This window comes from Littorina saxatilis, linkage group LG14 (assembly GCF_037325665.1).
Source record: "Littorina saxatilis isolate snail1 linkage group LG14, US_GU_Lsax_2.0, whole genome shotgun sequence".
Classification (NCBI taxonomy): Eukaryota; Metazoa; Mollusca; class Gastropoda; order Littorinimorpha; family Littorinidae; genus Littorina; species Littorina saxatilis.
In genome coordinates this window covers 43,256,210-43,276,167 of record NC_090258.1, presented here as the reverse complement: position 1 = coordinate 43,276,167, position 19,958 = coordinate 43,256,210, and the positions used below count along the sequence as shown (strand labels likewise).

At 41.7% G+C, this 19,958-nt stretch overlaps 1 protein-coding gene and 1 long non-coding RNA gene across 5 annotated transcripts in view; both read right to left on the bottom strand.

Annotated features, from left to right (window-relative positions):
• The window catches only part of LOC138947829 (zinc finger protein 1-like), a 133,482-nt gene that overhangs the window by 38,678 nt on the left and 74,846 nt on the right, over positions 1-19,958 (bottom strand). The window lies entirely within an intron of this gene.
• On the bottom strand, positions 2,454-5,345 carry LOC138947828 (uncharacterized). Of its 2 annotated transcripts, XR_011449833.1 has the most exons (4): positions 4,983-5,345; positions 4,432-4,522; positions 3,458-3,595; positions 2,454-2,683 (listed from the first exon to the last, which is right to left on the bottom strand). It is a non-coding gene; the product is annotated as an uncharacterized lncRNA (long non-coding RNA). The 2 variants fall into 2 exon arrangements; XR_011449832.1 differs by lacking the exon at positions 4,983-5,345 and having other exon boundaries at positions 4,432-4,832.

Genomic DNA, 19,958 nt, shown 5'->3' with positions numbered 1-19,958 from the left:
CAACTCAAATTTAGGCCAAAAAAAATAGGTGTGGTTAAAGTGTATCTAAACCCCATTTTTCAACCCAAAACCCTTATTACCAACGCAAACATACACCCAGATGCATTCCATTCCCACCCCTTCAAAGGCCCGAAGATGCGAGGAGCAGACGCAGCGAGTGGGAAAAGTCCGTAAAAGCTCGCACCTGCCAGCCTTCAGCTGAAACAAGACGATGATGCTAAAAATAGAAACGTCGGCAGATGACGTAGAGATGGGAATGGGAGTGGGAGCGGAAGCAGCGCCCTCTCCATGGATCTAGATCTAACTTTCTGCAAACACGAGTCAGCATGAGTAGATCGTTTCTGCGTCGTTTACGGTTGCAATACTATCCATGCAAACATGCCGGGAATAAGTAAGCTTACTCACGGGTTCCCTCAAGTCTTTCACAGAAGGAAAGCTTGGATTGACTTTGTGGAAACAGTTTATTCACAACCAACGAGTGGACACCATTTTGCAGATGATGCATTTGCAGAACAGTTCACAGCTCCCTTGTTCGAATCCGAACTCGGTTATCGTCCGAGTCGGAGGTTGTTGGAGGATTCTGTCCCGTCAGGGATCCCACTAACGTTTATCAATGTGAAGAAGAATTTGAATGCTGCATAAAAGACAGTTGAGACGGCTGACGAAGAAGTGTCGAACCGGAGAAAGACTCGAAGTCGACGGAAAAGAAAAGTGATGAAGGCAAGTGATCGTTATGTTTCTGTTGGCGGTGCATGATTAAATTTAACGGCAGACGTAGTGCGTTGCATCTCCATCGTTTATGTAAGGTATGTGTGTCCGTGTGAATATGTGTAGGAGGGAGACTGAGACTCTCAAAAATTCTGATTTCTGATTTCTCTCTCTGTCTTGCCAATAAAATAATAACGAAGAGATACACACAGAAAGACACACACAAACACACAGACACAGACAACCACACCCATAGACATGCATATACACTTTCTTTGATCCAGAACCACAGAGACAGACGGACAGACACATACACCACACATACGCATAGACATGCACATACACTTTGATCCAGATTGACACATAGACGGACGGACAAACACACACACACATTCACACGCAAACAGTCACATTCACATATACACACACACACAATCACACTCAAAACACACATAAACACACATCATACCTCCAGCAGATTTTTTTTTACAATGTAGAAATATCTAGGTCATTGATTGTTAGATTCATTCCTGTAAAATCTCCCAAATCTAACAAACAAATACATGTACATGTAGTTGAAACAAATGTCTTGTGCAAGAGAGATCAAGGGAGATAATTTTGATGCAATTGTTAATGACATTGCATAGTGATATCCTTTAAAAAAAAAATTGAAAATAAGGAATTGAGATCTCTACACAATTTATCTTCCTTGTTTTATGTATGACATTGAGTTATAGTTAAAATTGTATTCTCGGAATTGTTCAAAAATAAATTTGAAGGGAGGCAACTAATAGATGAACAAACAATATTACAATTTGCACATTCAGTTATGCTTTTTTTTTGGATAAGATCTACATGGAGGGGGGGGGGGGGGGGGGGGGGGCAGAGTGATTTTGAATGAGGTATCTGTCTAATAGTATTTAGTAAAGCGTGGAATTATGACTGAGAGTGAGAGTCATTAATTCAGTGCATTTAAATTTGTATCCTGTTTTCAGGCTGTTCCTTGCCACTCTGCATTACAATGAAAATGGGGACAGGGGTGATGCGCTTGATGAAGAAGGAAATCCGACGTTGTCCATCACATTCCCAAAAGGAAAGAAAGGAGAGTACAGTGTGAGGAAGTGCAAAAGACAGTGTGAGGAAGTGCAAAGGGCCACGAGCTTATGGTAAGTTACATGCAGGGTAATTACTGACTGCTGGTTTTTAGCAGACACACACACAAATGAAAATCCTCTTCTTTTCTTATACTCCAGAATTCTGGCAATTTACCCAAACACACACACAACTGAAGAGGGAAAAGACAGAGAGAGAAATATTACATTTAATTTTGTTCAGTTGGGTATTCGCTAGAACTGCAGCATTCTTCCTAAAATGCATTTTTGCAAGCATAAAAGCTGTACTTGGTTCCGTGCTAATAATGCCGTTTCACGATTATCTCATCCTGAGCTATCCACTGTTACATTTACAGGTCACGTGTCAAGATTGCTTCAAGTCTGTTTGAGAAGCTGACAAAGGATCCAGGTGCCTTTGAAGCTTCCTTCCCAGAGGAATTTTGTGACAAACCTGACTTTTGGGCCGCTGCATATCACCCCCCCCCCCCCCCCCCCCCCCCCCCCCCCCCCCCCCCCCCCCCCCCCGATAAGAAGCTGCAGCACCATACAGTACAAGATAACCAAACTGATCCCACTTTTCCCCGCTGATGTCGACACCAATGACAATACTGAACAAAATGCACTTGCAAGGAATTACAGATTTTACTCTTTTATTTCATAAGTGATGCATTAGATTATAAATACATTTTCATGTTACCATTTTCATTCAAGCTCAGACCACTCAAAACCTCTGTAGTACATCAGACGGAAATGCATATCTGATGGCCCGTACTCCACATGAAGGTAAAGGTATCCTGATTTTCCTCCCTAGCACACCATGGCACCACCTCACAAGCTGTCAGAATCCTATGTAGCGGTACTTCCTGAAAAATAATCACAAAATCTGTGACATAAGTGTGTGTTGCATAGTCCGGCAGGGTGTTCCTACAAAAGGTGTGGAAAGTGGGGGGAAGAACACTTATTTTTTGTGAATTGATAGAATGGCTTGTTACATGGCTGGCTGGCTGGCTGTGTGTGTGTGTGTGTGTGTGTGTGTGTGTGTGTGTGTGTGTGTGTGTGTGTGTGTGTGTGTGACAGTATGACAAGATCCATGTAAATCTTTCATTTTACCTAGTTATTTATGTTTAAAATGTACTTTCCAAAATGTGTTTCTTTCCAGCATTATGTTAATCTTGTTTCACACAAAGTGTATAAACTATGAATCTATTATTCACTTCTGGACTTCAGTGTGGAGAGATCCGAGGATAACAAAATAATATTTACTGGTTTGTATATAATATATTATATGCATCATACCATGTCATTGTCAAACACATCACAATATAGACGCGTGATGGACAAGAAGAGGAAATACTATGTGTGCACTTGTATGTCTTATCTTTTAATTTAATGGGTTTTTTTAATGGACCAACTTTCAACTTTGTGAGAAGAAAAAGTTTTTAAGACATGAAAAACAAGGATTGCTTTAAACCTGCAAATTAAAAAAAAATCTTCTGTCACCTTCTTCTTCAGGTGTGTGAATGGATGGGTGTACGGGGTACATTTGTCATGTGGAACAGACCTAGAAGTATCAGCCAACACATCACGATGATGTGACAAGCACATGCTTGGTAAAGAAAGATAGGTGTGTCACTTACTCCTTAAGAGTAGCCTGTAAAAACCCATGCTCCTCCCGGTACTGGTAATATGCCGTCTCCAGCATATCCGTGTTTAGGCAGACGCTTTCAAATTATGGGAGCTGCTTGATGCATGTAATGCCAATTTTTTCGGGAGGTCTGCAAACATAACAGTATTGTTATAACTTATGGTTAACTATGAAATTAGTGTGAGAACTTCTGTCTTTCTTTATTTGGTGTTTAACGTCGTTTTCAACCATTCAAGGTTATATCGCGACGGGGAAAGGGGGGAGATGGGATAGGGGAAAGGGGGGAGATGGGATAGAGCCACTTGTTAATTGTTTCTTGTTCACAAAAGCACGAATCAAAAAATTGTTCCAGGGGCTTGCAACGTAGTACAATATATGACCTTACTGGGAGAATGCAAGTTTCCAGTACAAAGGACTTAACATTTCTTACGTACTGCTTGACTAAAATCTTTACAAACATTGACTATATTCTATACAAGAAACACTTAACAAGGGTAAAAGGAGAAACAGAATCCGCTAGTCGCCTCTTACGACATGCGGGGGGCAGAGAAATAAGGATGTGGAAAAGAAGACTTTTGGTAAGTGAAATAAAGGTGATGGATCCAGTCAGGTAGAAATAAGACAACAAGAAAGGAATCGGAAAACTGCAGGGAATAGTAGGGAGAGTTTTCTTGGAAGGAAATATAGGTGAAAGGACTGGTAAGGCAGAAATAAGACAAAAGAAGAGAAGTAAAGGGGTGGGGAAGCTTAGTGGAAACACTCCCGCCGCGTGAAGGCGACCCCATGGGAGCAGTGTAAGAACTAAACTTCTAACAGACATTATGAAGTTAAGGCTTTACAGACTATTTATAGTAATGAATAACCTCTGCATCTATGTTCATGTTGCAAAATAGTCACACTTTTCCTTTGCTCTTTTCATTGAAAAAAAAGTAATTTAACTAATGCCAAGTAAAAAGTAATACATACCTGCCTGGGACAGTTCAGCTTCTTCATAATTTTAGTAGACTCTGTGCAGCAGTTGCCTTTCTCCATCTCCACACAGTTGGCACATTCAGACCTGAAAGTATCACAAACAATCTTCACTCGTTTCTATCCTTCCGCCGAGTGTTGCGAATGCACACATGTTGGAAGTATTCTTAGATTTCATCAGAAAGAAATAATAACATTAGTTCTAAAAATGTAACTTGCCAACTCAAAATGTAAACACTAGGGACTGCCAGATTCGCCTTCGTCAAAAGCTCGTGCGTGTCGATCTTCGTGAGTTTGCTTCTATAAAATGTTCATTCTGGAGGCCTAGTGAATTTCTTGCATATAACCAGGTCATGTCCAAAATAGACACTAGCTCTGGAGACAGACTGAAAAACCAAGTTAGCATAGCCTAGTGCAGAAACACCCACACAAACGGTACTCATGTCACAGTTCAGATCTAGATCTAGACTCCAAGCTTGACACATCCTGTCAGAATGTCCTTTTCTCGGTTGCTTGTACCCAAAATAAAACGTGACTTCGTTACTCACCAGTCTGTGTTCCCAAGGCGATTGTCAGAAAGATGATTTTCCTCCACGTTCCTTTCATTTTCTCGTGCCCGAGGTTCAAACATATATGGTACAACACGATTGTGGTTCACCACGTTTTGTGCTCCACGACTGACTGTCGTCCATTGTGCTCTCTTCCCATGTCTACGTCACAGGCACTTGGTTGGCGCGTCGGGAGTTCTCGGGTTTTCTCGGCAAAGTCCGGATGAGCAAATTTAGTACGCATGCCAGTTGGCGAACGGCTGAGCGCAAAGCGGTTAAAGTGCAGAAAAATGTCGTAACTGGAACCCCTCTACACACACTCAAACCTGTACTTGCAGGGTTTAGACACACTTTAAGACTTCTTAGCCCCCTCATCACCTTTGCTGCCCCCCCCCCCCCTCCCCCTCAATGCCTTCAATCCCTTCTTCTTGTCTTTCTTTCACCAACATCTCAAATTCTCTGTGTCTGTAATTATCTGTCTCCTTCCCCCTCTTCGCTCGTTAAATATCGTTAAATAAAGAATGGTCTTCTCTCTTTCTCTGCCCTTTTCCCTCTCTCGGTCCTCATATCTCCTCCTCTTCTCTCTCTGTGACTGTCTGACTGACTGTCTGTCTGTCTGTCTGTCTGTCTGTCTGTCTGTCTGTCTGTCTTTCTCTCTCTCTCTCTCTCTCTCTCTCTCATATTATGATATACTTTACATCAAACAATTTGTTTCATGAAACTCAGTCTGGTTTTAGACCTAAACACTCGTGCCATACGGCACTGACAGAACTGGTGGACTCTTGGTTATCAAAAATCAACTCTAATAAGTTATGTGGAGCACTGTTTATGGACTTTGCAAAGGCATTTGATGTTATTGATCACGCCCTCCTTTTGCGGAAACTTTCCGTTTATAGACTACCACAGCCCACACAGACTTTTATAGCCTCTTTTTTGTCGGGAAGAACACAAAAAGTTACCTTTAACAGTTCGAGCTCTGAAGCAATGCCAATTTTATATGGGGTCCCACAAGGCTCGGTCCTCGGACCTTTATTATTTTCTGTCTACATCAATGACTTACCATTACACATATCCTCTGGACAGTGTGATATGCTAGCTGATGATACTACTATTCATACCTCAGGTGATGATATTACTTCGGTAGTCGACACGCTTCAGAAGTGTGTCGATGATGCTGTAGAATGGACGCATTTAAACCACATGTCTCTCAATCCAGAAAAAACAAAGTATATGCTAATTACTACGCGTCAAAAACGACAAGTCATGTCGGAACCAAAGAAGTGCATTTCTGTTGATAGTCAGCTGATAAACGAGGTTAGTGAACACAAAATTTTGGGTGTAACTATTGACAACAATCTAACATGGGGCCCTCATGTAAGTAACTTATGTAAATCTACAGCAAAAAAAGTTCATCAGTCTGCAAAGATTAAACATTTTCTAAATTTTGATGCGCGCAGAACATTTTTTCAAGCGCATGTGCAGTCTGGAATAGACTATGCATCAACCCTTTGGGATTCTGCAAGTGATGCAGCTTTAAGACCCCTAAAATCTTTGCACAGACGCGGAGTAAAAGTTGTTCTGCTGAAAAACAGCACCCTCTCTAATCATGACTACAAAAAAGCTGAAATTCTTCCACTTTCATCCAGACTAGCGTTTAACAAGGCAAGGTTTATGCATAAAATAGTTCTTGGACGTGTACCAGACTATTTAACTAAAAGAATATTATTAACTGAGACTTCATCAAGCCGCACGAAGAAACTAAATGTTCCCCTCCCTAGAATTGACTTGTATAAAACTAGTCTGGCATATTCAGGTCCATTTCTGTGGAATGGTTTACCAGTCTCTCTCAGACAGCCACTTTCTGTTGCCAGTTTTAGAAGACATACTTTTTTGTATATGCTTTCATCGTCGTGTGGCACTTAATGCCTCGATCAGGTACTGCTGTTAGATAAGTACATGAAGATCTACTTGTATAATCATTTCATTTCAGTTAAGTTTTTTTTTTAATGATTATGTGTACAATGTGTACATGTGTGTGTGTGTGTGTGTGTGTGTGTGTGTGTGTGTGCGTGCGTGCGTGTGTGTGTGTGTGTGTGTGTGTGTGTGTGTATGTGTGTGTGCGTGTGTCTGTGTGCGTGTGTGTCTGTATGTGCATGTATGTCTGTGTGTGTCTGTGTGCATGTGACCGTGTGTGTCAAAGTGTGTGTTTTAATGTATACCATTACCAATGACCATGTATGCTATGAACATTTTTTTTTCCTCTTTGTCTGATTTAATAACCATGTTTTTATGTTTTTGCTTTGCTTCTTCTTCTGCTTTAATATTATGCACTGGTTAGTTAATTCCCTCTTGGGCGAGGGCTGGATGAAAAAAGATCTTTGCTGTATCTACTCCATTACCCTCGAAAAATAAAGTTGGTTCGTTCGTTCGTTCGTTCGTTCGTTCTCTCTCTCTCTCTCTCTCTCTCTCTCTCTCTCTCTCTCTCTCTCTCTCTCTCTCCCTACCCCCCTCTCTCTCTCTCATCCCTCGGTAATAAAGTTTTCGAGTTCGAGTTCTCCCTACCCCTCTCTCTCCCCACCATCCTCCCCCTACCACCACTGCCTGTAATCAAAGCTGAAGAGACAATAAACATCGTGGCGAGTCCGGCTTGAGAGCGAGAAGAACCCAAGCCTTCTCCGATGATGATCCGATTTGTGTAAACACGCTCAGCCCCCTCCCTCGCTCGCACACCTTGATTCCCACCTGAGTGACATCCTCAAGGGGGAGAGATGGACACTTCTGTTCGATTGCTTGCTTGGTTAGTTTGGAGCGATAATGAAAAATCGGGCACACTGGCAGGATCAAGGATAGGGGCAAATGTTGACAGTCGTGAGGTCAGAAGAGGTCATTCTGTGCGACAAGGTCAATGTAATTCAAGGTCAAGGACATATGTTGGTGCTAGCAAGCCCAGGTAAAGAGAGAGAAAAAAACTAAAATAAAGTAGCTCAGATAAGAACAAGCTAAGGCATGGTTTAAACAAACCTAAACTACATGAAGATGAACATTTAAACACCCATACACAGTAACAGGTAAATTACATGTTGGGCCTAATACACTGTCGGGCTAAAACAAAGCAACCGTGAACTGGTAATCATGAGCAAGTTTGGCACAAAGGTTTCACCAAAGGCAAGCACAAATATCTCCGAAAGAATCTTCAGTTCATAATCTTCATCTAAACTCAATCCTGCCTGTTGTATTTTATTCGCCTGTGGCTCTGAACAATGATTAGAGGAATTATTATGAATATTCCAATAAGCGCAAACATAAAACAGAAAGAGATTCAGCGAGGCATGAAAAGGGAACATGTGCCTGGAAACCACACTTGAAATTCCAACTTCCGCACAACAGGAAAGGCAAAATTGTACGAACTACGAAGATTTACAAATCACGACCTCCCCAACCCATAAACCACAGAGCGCTGTTCAGCACACAAGTGGGAACAGACGGGACGAGAGTTCCACACAAGCGAACCAAAAGAGCCACAGAGAAAGGCTATCAGATCAAGCCACAGAGAAAGGCTATCGGATCAAGCCACAGAGAAAGGCTATCGGATCAAGCCAGAACAGTGGCACCTCTCTCTTACGACCTTCAACAATTTCAGAAAATTTGCCTTTAAAGGGATCGGGAAGGAGTCTTAAAATGGAGTTAAATTTGCAAAAGTTTTTACAAAACGTCAGAAAAAGCCTAGAACTATAACGGAGGTAGTCTTAAATAAGGGGGTCTTACGAGGGGGGGGGGGGGGTTCTAATGTATCCGTTCACCTTTGGTTCGCTTGACAATAGCGCGTGCACAGAATGCGAGGAGCAACAGAAGGGAACACGCCGACAAACAAACCGATTCCTCGCTTCGCTGCACACGGCCACACAGGTGAAAAGCTACTCACGCTTCGATGACGCTCGCAGCTGATAAGGGAGAGGGGACCAAGTTGCACAAAATCGAATTTCAATTAGCACCGCGCAATCTGTGCAAATAGGAGCCCAGACGGAAATATTCCGGTAGGATTTCTACGCTCCGTGGTGATCAAACCCTCCTCGTGTTTGCCAAACCGCTGTAGAGTGGAGAGAAAACAGAGCCCCATTGCTGCTCAAGTTTAATCCTGTTTCTGTCAAGAGTTTTTCAGAGTGGGAGATATCGAACCGTGCGAATTACGCGGGGTATTGTATTTCTCGCTCACAATGACACACATGGAATGTGAAATTGTCCGCAGAATAGACACTTTCTGCCTCTTCTGACTGTCGCATCCTTACCATTCCACACACCAAAACCAAAACATACGGACAACGCACTTTTACTTTCTGCGCACCCACACAAAGGAATTCTCTCCCCTTTCACATCCGCCACTCTCAGTCACCACCAAGCATTCAAACGAGCACTTAAAACGCACCTCTTCAGGAAATACAACCCCTGATTTTGTTTTCTCAGTCCATCAGTAGGCTACATGTAGTGTTATTTGTTGTTTTAGTGATATTTTTTTTCACCACCTATTTTATTCATGTTTTTATTATTTAGTTAGTGGAAGAATCTTTTGTAATGTATCTTTGATGGTGTATGCTTTTAATTAAGCGTTGTTGACTATGAATGTAGATGTAAATGCTTGTATAACTGTGTTTTAATTTTAAATGTGTCAAGCGCAAAGAGCATAATTGTAAAGTTATGATGTTGCGCTATATAAATGCTCATTTATTATTATTATTATTATTATTTCGCTCCGTTCTGTTTTGGTCAGAATGTTCAGGAGCTCGATAACAAATTAAAACAAATCGCGTAAGGCGAAAATACAACATTTAGTCAAGCTCAGTCGAACTCACAGAATGAAACTGAACGCATGCATTTTTTTCTGCAAGACCGTACACTCGTAGCATTATCTGTCCACCGCTCGTGGCAAAGGCAGTGAAATTAACAATCCAGAAAAGCGCGGTAGCGGTTGCGCTGAGGAGGATAGCACACTTTTCTATATCTCTATTCTTTTTAACTCTCTGAACGTGTTTTTAATCCAAACATATCATATCTATATATGTTTTTGGAATCAGAAACGGACAAGGAATAAGATGAAATTGTTTTTAAATCGATTTCGGAAATTTAGTTTTAATCGTAATTTGTATATTTGTAATTTTCAGAGCTTGTTTTTAATAGGAATATAACATATTTATATGTTTTTGGAATCAGAAAATGATGAAGAATACGATAAACGTAATTTTGGATCGTTTTATTAAAAAGAAATTAATGACAATTTTCAGATTTTTAATGACCAAAGTCATTAATTAATTTTTAAGCCTCCAAGCTGAAATGCAATACCAAAGTCCGGCCTTCGTCGAAGATTGCTTTGCCAAAGTGTGACAGTGCCGCCTCAACTTTTACAAAATACCGGATATGACGTCATCAAAGACATTTATCGAAAAAATGAAAAATAAAGTCTGGGGTTATCATGCCCAGGAACTCTCATGAAAAATGTCATAAAGATCTGTCCAGTAGTTTACTCTGAATTGCTCTACACACACACACACGCACACACACACACACTGACACACACACACACACACACACACACACACACACACACACACTGTGACACACTGACACACACACACACATACACCGAACACTCACACACACTCACACACACATATATACCACGACCCTCGTCTCTTCTTCTTCTGCGATCGTGGGCTGAAACTTCCACGTACACTCTTGTTTTTTGCACGAGTGGAATTTTACGTGTATGACCGGAGGAGGAAGCATGCTGGGTATTTTCGTGTTTCTATAACCCGGCCACCGAATTCTGACATGGATTACAGGATCTTTTTCGTGCGCACTTGGTCTTGTGCTTGCGTGTACACACGGGGGTGTTCGGACACCGAGGAGAGTCTGCACACAAAGTTGACTCTGAGAAATAAATCTCTCGCCGAACGTGGACCCTCGTATCGATTCCCCCCTCTATGTAAAAAACGAAGTTTGTGGATTACAGTCTAGGCTGAAAGCCTTATGAGAATTTACTTATCAATATCATGCATCTGTTATAAATAAGTAAGAAATTGAAATATTTCAAAACTGTTTTATTTGCTCCGTGCCATCGTTTTATGTATTCCTTATTGTTTTTTTTTTTGTTTTTTTATCGTTTGTTTGTTCGGTTTTTTTTTAAATATGCTATTTGTTGCGTGGATTGGTTCTGTGCAAAGTACGTATAATCTTTATCTTCAAGAATAAAGGGTGGTTGTAAACTCACTGAGATTAGTGAAATCTGTATTTTTGAACAGTCACCTATGATGATAATACACGGAAGACAAAAAATAAAAATTTAAATAAACCCTTACCTTTCTATGAAAATAACCAAAACAAACAAACAAAAAACAGAGAGACAGACAGAGACTGACAAACAGACAGAGACTGACAAACAGACAGCCAGTCCAGGTTGTTCGTCCAAGGCGGCAAAGCGCTTAGTACGATGACAACCCATGTTGTTTGCGCGTTCAAACCCCTTGTTTATTGCACGACTAATCCGCCACGCCTAAGTCCTGTTTTCCACCCTAAGGAGCCTCCACCCGAGTACATCGCTGTCTAATCTTTCGGCCAGGTCTGTAATTAGAGTAATTAGTCTTCTCGTCCCCCGCCATCAAAGCCAAAGCCCTGGGGTTCCTGTTCACACCTGCTCTTTTCTCTGGCTAAGAAAGAAACGACGCCACGACAAAACACAACTTGGGGCGAAAGATGAGAGAGAACACGGAGGCTGGGGAGGGGGAGGGGGGGAGGGGGGAGGGGGGAGGGGGGAGGGAGAGGGGGCGGGGGTAGCCAGGGGCACGGCTGAGGCACAGAGAGAGAGAGAGAGAGAGAGAGAGAGAGAGAGAGAGAGAGAGAGAGAGAGAGAGATCGAGATCGAGAGAGAGATCGAGAGAGAGAGAGAGAGAGAGAGAGAGAGAGAGAGAGAGAGAAAGAAAGAGAGAGAGAGAGATCGAGATCGAGAGAGAGATCGAGAGAGAGAGAGAGAGAGAGAGAGAGAGAGAGAGAGATAGATTGAGAGAGAGAGACAAAGATTGAGAGAGAGAGACAGATTGAGAGAGAGAGAGAGAGACAGATTGAGAGAGTGAGATTGAAAGAGAGAGAGAGAGAGAGAGAGAGAGAGAGAGAGAGAGAAAAGAGAGAGAGAGAAAAGAGAGAGAGAGTATAACCGATAGATAAACATAATTATAGCCCAAACAGACAGTCAGACAGACAGACAGACAGGCAGACAGACAGACAGACAGACAGACAGACAAAAAGATAGACAGGGAAACAAATACTTTTCTTACCTGAATCCGTCGATAGATGACAGCGTCACATGAAACAGACAGAAAGATGACAAGTGAGTATCGAGTTATGGAAACTTTACTCTCAGAGAGAGATAGACATATCCTTGGCACAAAGGGTCAAAAATCCAAACATAGGGCTTTGGAGAATTAAGGCCTTAAATCTGTACGGTCATAAAACAACGAGGGAGTACAGAGACAGAGAGAACGACGACGACGACGACGACGATGATGATGATGATGATGATGATGATGATGATGATGATGATGATGATGATGATGATGATGATGACGACGACGACGACGATGATGATGATGATGATGATGATGATGATGATGATGATGATGATGATGATGATGATGGAAAAGTTTTATCAAACGGCAAAGAGACAATTTTGCGCTAGTTCATACGAATACGTATACCATGGCATACACGGCATGTGCAATAACACTGACAGGACAAGAAAGCTGAACGATAGAAGAAAACAACAAAAAACCTGAACGAACCAGAGATACAAGTCAAAAGAGACAGACAGACAGACAGACAAACAGAGAAACAGAGAAACAGACAGAGTGAAACCTTACCACTCTGCATTAATAAGAAAGTAAAGGGGTGTGTGAGAAGGACACACCTCCCCCTGGAGAAAGAAACAAGTCGCGTAAGGCGAAAATACAATATTTAGTCAAGTAGCTGCCATTTTTCAGCAAGACCGTATACTCGTAGCATCGTCAGTCCACCGCTCATGGCAAAGGCAGTGAAATTGACAAGAAGAGCGGGGTAGTAGTTGCGCTAAGAAGGATAGCACGCTTTTCTGTACCTCTCTTTGTTTTAACTTTCTGAGCGTGTTTTTAATCCAAACATATCATATCTATATGTTTTTGGAATCAGGAACCGACAAGGAATAAGATGAAAGTGTTTTTAAATTGATTTGGACAATTTAATTTTGATAATAATTTTTATATATTTAATTTTCAGAGCTTGTTTTTAATCCGAATATAACATATTTATATGTTTTTGGAATCAGCAAATGATGGAGAATAAGATAAACGTAAATTTGGATCGTTTTGAAAATTTTTATTTTTTTTTACAATTTTCAGATTTTTAATGACCAAAGTCATTAATTAATTTTTAAGCCACCAAGCTGAAATGCAATACCGAAGTCCGGGCTTCGTCGAAGATTACTTGCCCAAAATTTCAACCAATTTGGTTGAAAAATGAGGGCGTGACAGTGCCGCCTCAACTTTCACGAAAAGCCGGATATGACGTCATCAAAGATATTTATCAAAAAAATGAAAAAAACGTTCGGGGATTTCATACCCAGGAACTCTCATGTCAAATTTCATAAAGATCGGTCCAGTAGTTTAGTCTGAATCGCTCTACACACACACACACACAGACAGACAGACGCACATACACCACGACCCTCGTTTCGATTCCCCCTCGATGTTAAAATATTTAGTCAAAACTTGACTAAATATAAAAATCTAAAACAAGTAGCGTGGGTTGGAAGACAATGCGATCAGGTTACACTATTAGACTCTACACTCTCACAGATAAGCCGATTGGAAGCCAGAACACGGGCGATTTTAAGGCTTAACCAAATCCTCAATACGGAAGCCAAATGCATCTCCCCTTTTGCAAACTGTCAGACGATCTCACAGAATTTGTTTCTTTATCTTCTGCATCCTTTTTAGGAAAAAATTCTTGCCAGTCTTTTCCTGCTCCGGTTTCAGGAAAAGCCTGTACTTTCTTTCAAGAACAAGCGGCTTTGAGGGTAGTCTTCTTCTTCTGCGTTCGTGGGCTGAAACTCCCACGTACACTACGTGTTTTTTTGCACGAGTGGAATTTTACGTGTATGACCGTTTTTACCCCGCCATTTAGGCAGCCATACGCCGCTTTCGGGGAAAGCATGCTGGGTATTTTCGTGTTTCTATAACCCACCGAACATGGATTACAGGATCTTTTTCGTGCGCACTTGGTCTTGTGTTTGCGTGTACACACGGGGGTGTTCGGACACCGATGAGAGTCTGCACACAAAGTTGACTCTGAGAAATAAATCTCTCGCCGAACGTGGGGACGAACTCACGCTGACAGCGGCCAACTGGATACAAATCCAGCGCGCTACCGACTGAGCTACATCCCCGCCCTGACTGAGCTACATCCCCGCCCTGACTGAGCTACATCCCCGCCATGACTGAGCTACATCCCCGCCCTGACTGAGCTACATCCCCGCCCTGACTGAGCTACATCCCCGCCCTGACTGAGCTACATCCCCGCCATGACTGAGCTACATCCCCGCCATGACTGAGCTACATCCCCGCCATGACTGAGCTACATCCCCGCCATGACTGAGCTACATCCCCGCCATGACTGAGCTACATCCCCGCCATGACTGAGCTACATCCCCGCCATGACTGAGCTACATCCCCGCCATGACTGAGCTACACCCCCGCCATGACTGAGCTACATCCCCGCCATGACTGAGCTACATCCCCGCCATGACTGAGCTACATCCCCGCCATGACTGAGCTACATCCCCGCCATGACTGAGCTACATCCCCGCCCTGACTGAGCTACATCCCCGCCATGACTGAACTACATCCCCGCCATGACTGAGCTACATCCCCGCCATGACTGAGCTACACCCCCGCCATGACTGAGCTACATCCCCGCCATGACTGAGCTACATCCCCGCCATGACTGAGCTACATCCCCGCCATGACTGAGCTACATCCCCGCCATGACTGAGCTACATCCCCGCCTTTGAGGATTGTGATGGTTTGCGCGTGCCCAATTGAAAAGTTTCGCGTTGGTTTGTTTGTTTGTTTATCATTGACTTTTTCGTTTGTTGCTTTGCCGGGGTTTTCTCCCTGTGTCGGACTCTATCTTCAACCCGGTCCTTTCAGCAATTGCACTGAGAAAATGTGTGTACGCTGACCCAATCCAAAGCGCGACAAAATTCAAGTGTGATATGGACATCCGGGTCCTTCATTCGTGTCATTAAGTATGCAAATAGAAGAAATGAATACACTAACAGTATCTTCAGTACAAAATATCCATGACAATTATATCTTCTTCCGAGCATCTCCCACCTCAAACTAAAACCATTTGATATTCGAGATCAAAGTGATGGCCTTACTACTGTCACCACAAAGACATCCGACAAGAGTATATTTTTCTTTCCAATCCTTCACCTCAATCAACCAATCAGAATTCACCGACAAAGAGATTTTCTACTCTACTTCATCCTCACAGCTTTCCCTGGAACAAAAAAACTGTCCTTCTTTATGAAAATTAGCACCGACTCCATGACGAAAAACAGAGCAAAGCCGTCAAAAACAATCTTGAAACCAATCTTTCTTTTCAATCTTTCACCTCACTCCACCAATAAGAACTCAACAACAACGTCATTTATCTTTTTTCTAGTGACACTCCCTCTCTAAGCATCCGACCCCCGAACTTCCCTTTCTTCTTTCGTTTCTTAATGGGAACACCGCAAGTATGACGACAACAACACAAAACGTCGTCATCAATGACGTCGAAAACAATCTTCTCAGTAATCACCGGCACGTGACCGGACCCCCTGGCCGCGAAGCTCAGCAGACGACACTTCACGCCTGACTGCTCCGTCATTTTCCACCTGGTTGCGCTTGAATGACTCCGGCAGCGCACGGCAGGACCCTAGTTCCGCTTGATGTTCGGATACGGATGAGGGCTCAGGGGGTCCGCAACCGTTGGCCAACACCGCCAAAGGTTAATCAACCGTGACCGTGAAGACTTTAATCATTGCACAACTGTCGGTTGGGGCTTTTGTTTTCTTGTGGTGATAAAACCTGTCGTTGTGATATTGGGTTAGTTTGAATGAATAAATAAATAAATGGAAATACTTTGTTTTTAAATAACCTCTTGATATTTGATTTAGATTTTTGGTAAGTTTGAATGAATAAATAAATAAATGGAAATACTTATGTTTTTTGAATAACCCCGTGATGTTTAATGTGGATTTTTGGTAAGTTTAAATGAATAAATAAATAAATAAATGGCAATATTTATGCATTTGAATAACCTCGTGATGTTTAAACATCTTCAAGGTAATTTCTTACTGAAATGGTTATCTGGAATATTTTGGAAGTTTACGTCAGTTTCTTCCCTTTTCCCGGCGTGCAACTTGATAGTGCGTGGTTCTCACTAATAAGGACGAATGTCAAATAGAGTTGATATGATAATTTCGCACGGAAGTTATCTCAGCGTTGTTTTTATTTGTGATTTTCTCTCAAGAAATGAGCTCAGAGAAAGTGTTAACAATAACAGCTTCCGGACAATCAGTTTTGGTGTTAACCGGTAATTACCGGTATTTTACTGGTTAAAATGAGAAAATATCGCAAAATAATTGGCTGTCGGTATAACCTACCGGTTGATTTTTAGAACTACCGTTTTTTTTCGCTGGTAAAACAACACAACCTGTACTCTGAGTTGGACTCTTCCTGGTTCCAATGACCAGCCTACCTCTTTTTTTTTTCTTTTTTTTTAGATAGTTTTCATCATAAAAGTATGTGTACCAGTTTGAAAAAATATTAGCGCCATCACTGGACAATTTGAATAGCTGGGTACACAAGGAACGTTTTCTGTCACTACCACCAAAGAAGCAGCCTTTGTTATATACTAGCTTCCTTGGCTTTGTCGAACATGAATTTGAATGAAAACAATGTCCAAAACAAAGATTTAAGCAACGAACAAGCGAGGTATTAAAAAAAAAGGTGAAGTGGTTGTTTTTTCTCAAGGTCACCCCGTATCTTTGGACCTAAAACAGCAACAAGGGGCATTGTCTCAAGTTGTTACGCTTAGTTAACTTTCAATGTCACTCTTGCATATTTTGTCGACCTCACCTCTGGGTGACCTTTGCTCCTTGAAAACACACGGCGAGTCGCCACGGTACCAGACGACACTTTTGTACTTTCCCTTGAATAAGAGGTGAAAGTGAGGCGACAACCTTTTTGTCACACGGCCAACCTTATTGTCAGACGATCCAACCTTATTGTTACACAGCCTAAAAGGCTGCTTCCCTGGTGACGTCTTTTGTTTTCTTTGGGGAAAAGCCTGTAAACACTGTCCGAACTAACCCCTGTCCTTTGTTGAGCGTCATCAGAGATATTCGGGGAAGATTTTTTAAATACGAAAAATATATATTTTTGCCTTACTACACACGTAGGCTTCGACTATAAATCTCTGCAAGTTTCCCTAATTTTACTGTAGTTGCAAGAGAACTTGTAGTTTGAAGTTTTAAGTGACGGACTGAGTACTAAATAAGGACTTCTGTGGAAGACCAAAAGGTCGTGGCATAAAAAGCGGACCTACGAGTTTGCAATTAAATCCTTCGTATTTTCGTTAAATTTAGCTTTTCATCTTTATATTGTCTTTTACTTTCTTTTCTTCCTTCTTTTAGTTTATTGTTGTGTGGGTTGTTTTTTATGCAAAACGTATTTTTAATAATAGTTTTAAAAAAAAGTATCATTATAACTTTAATCAAATTTTGATTTACGGCAATGCTACAAAACTGAAAGATTCATATCAAAAACCGCTATGTCATAATAATGCTGTTAAAATCCAGATTTTACGCTGCCGTCATTGTTCTACCAACAGGAAGTTGTGTTCTTGTGCAACAACAATTTGCTCTCTCAGTCTAACTGATGTCCGTTTATCGGAAAGAGTTCGCCACGATTCTTTGACGAAGCAAACACCACAAAGATTTCAACTAGCGTTTGATTATCAAAGAGCGTATAGGATTCACTCAGGAAATGAACGATCATGAACGGTCTCGAATGAAGAGAATATGAATCTGTAGCTAGCACACAATGCCGTGTCTGTCGTAAACTTCGCTGCTTTAAACTAATTACCTCAAAGCAATATTAAAGACGTATGTCCTCAATTGAAAGCGTTATGGTGTCTGTCACAAACTACACTGCGTGTAACTATCTAGCTGAAAGCAAGACTAAAAGAATTATGAGCTAAATGGAAAGCGTTATCTCGTGATTGATATAAGCTGACTTAATTTCCATAGTTTTCATTCCCACTACTACTGTATTATGATTACTGGAATAAGATATTGTTTAAACTAAAGCGTTATCTCTTTTTTCATAACGGGGAATCGGAGTTTTTTGGGTTTTTTTAGTCGTGAATCATATCTTGTTGAAAGTGTCAAAAGCAGCATAAAAGGGCAGCTGAGAGGGGCGACCTTCGTCATGACCTTCACACGAACAATACTCAGTCACGTGCCAAGCCACGTGACCCCACACCCTTGAGCCATAATATTAATCTCCGTGAAGCGTCTTTTGCTTCCGCTCCTTATTGTCCCTATTTCTTCCTTTATTCCTCCTTCTTGTTTCTTTCTTTTGTGTGTTCCGCACCATCCTTGAGCCATAATATCAATCTGCGTGAAGCGTCTTTTTCTTCCTTCCTGTCATTTTTCCTCTGTTTTTTTCCCCGGTTTTTTTTTCTCTCTTTCTTTTTCTACGTCTTTCTTTTTTTTTTCATTTTTTATTTTTTATTTTTTATTTTTTTTTTTTTTATTTTTTTTGGGGGGGGTCTACCCTTTATCTGTAAGCATCGTCACAGTGCTAAATGTTGGGGTAGTGGCGAGAAAGAGAAAGACCTAAACGACGTGGAGCGTGGAAGTTATTAATCCGTCCTGGAAGCCGCGGATGACAATGCTATCAGATCATCTTGACTACCTGTTTCCTTCCAGCGTCTCAAAGCTTGGGAAAACAAAAAGCCAGAGCAGTGCCCGTGTCGAGAACACAACCCTCTTCATATCTTTACTGTGCCCGGGCTGCCTGTGCATTGGGTGCAGCAGATTATGTGCACGACCTCTGACACCTTGTCACGTGTCCCATGGAGTTGACGACGCCTTAGGGATTTTCAGGAAAAAAAGCAAGTGTCAAATTGTTCAGTTAACGCTGAGGGGTACCTCTGAGTGCCATGATGGTTCTTGACTGTGGCTGTCTCTATGTCTAGTTGAAATCAAGTTCTGTGCCAAATTTATATTCGTTCGTTCTTTTGTTTCTTGATTGTCTGTGAACCTCAGGAACGCATAACGTTTTATTGTGGAACCGTTCAGCATGAAATCAGATTTGCTTTCAAAACAAGGAACTTTTTTTTCTTTTTATTTTTTTATTTTTAGGGGGGGGGGTGGGGGTGGGGGGGTGGAGAGATTGTCCCATCTACAGTAAAACCACCCTTTGAGGCCCGCCTGATTCAGTTCAGACCTCACTCTTTGTAAGACCTTGATTTCTCAAACCTTGATTTCTCAAATTTCTGTTCACAGCATCATTCTGTAAATCTAAGTCCATTCAAGTTAAAACGCCTTCCTTGTCAAGACCTGATGTTTCATGTTTTGGACGGAGGTTCGACTGTACAAGAAGAAGAAGAAGATCTTGATGGAAGAAAAAGAACAACAAGAAGTAGTAGAAGAAAGCTACAATATACCGGAAAAAAGCTTTAAAGGGGGAAACAATTTAGCCAAGTTTTCCAAACGCCGCCCCAGGCCCGGAGGCACCTTTTGAAAAAATTGCCCCAAAAAACTCCAAAAAATGAAAAACAATCAAGCATGAGCAACAATACGGTCAAACGGAACTACGAGTCCGTTCCATTGAGTGAATA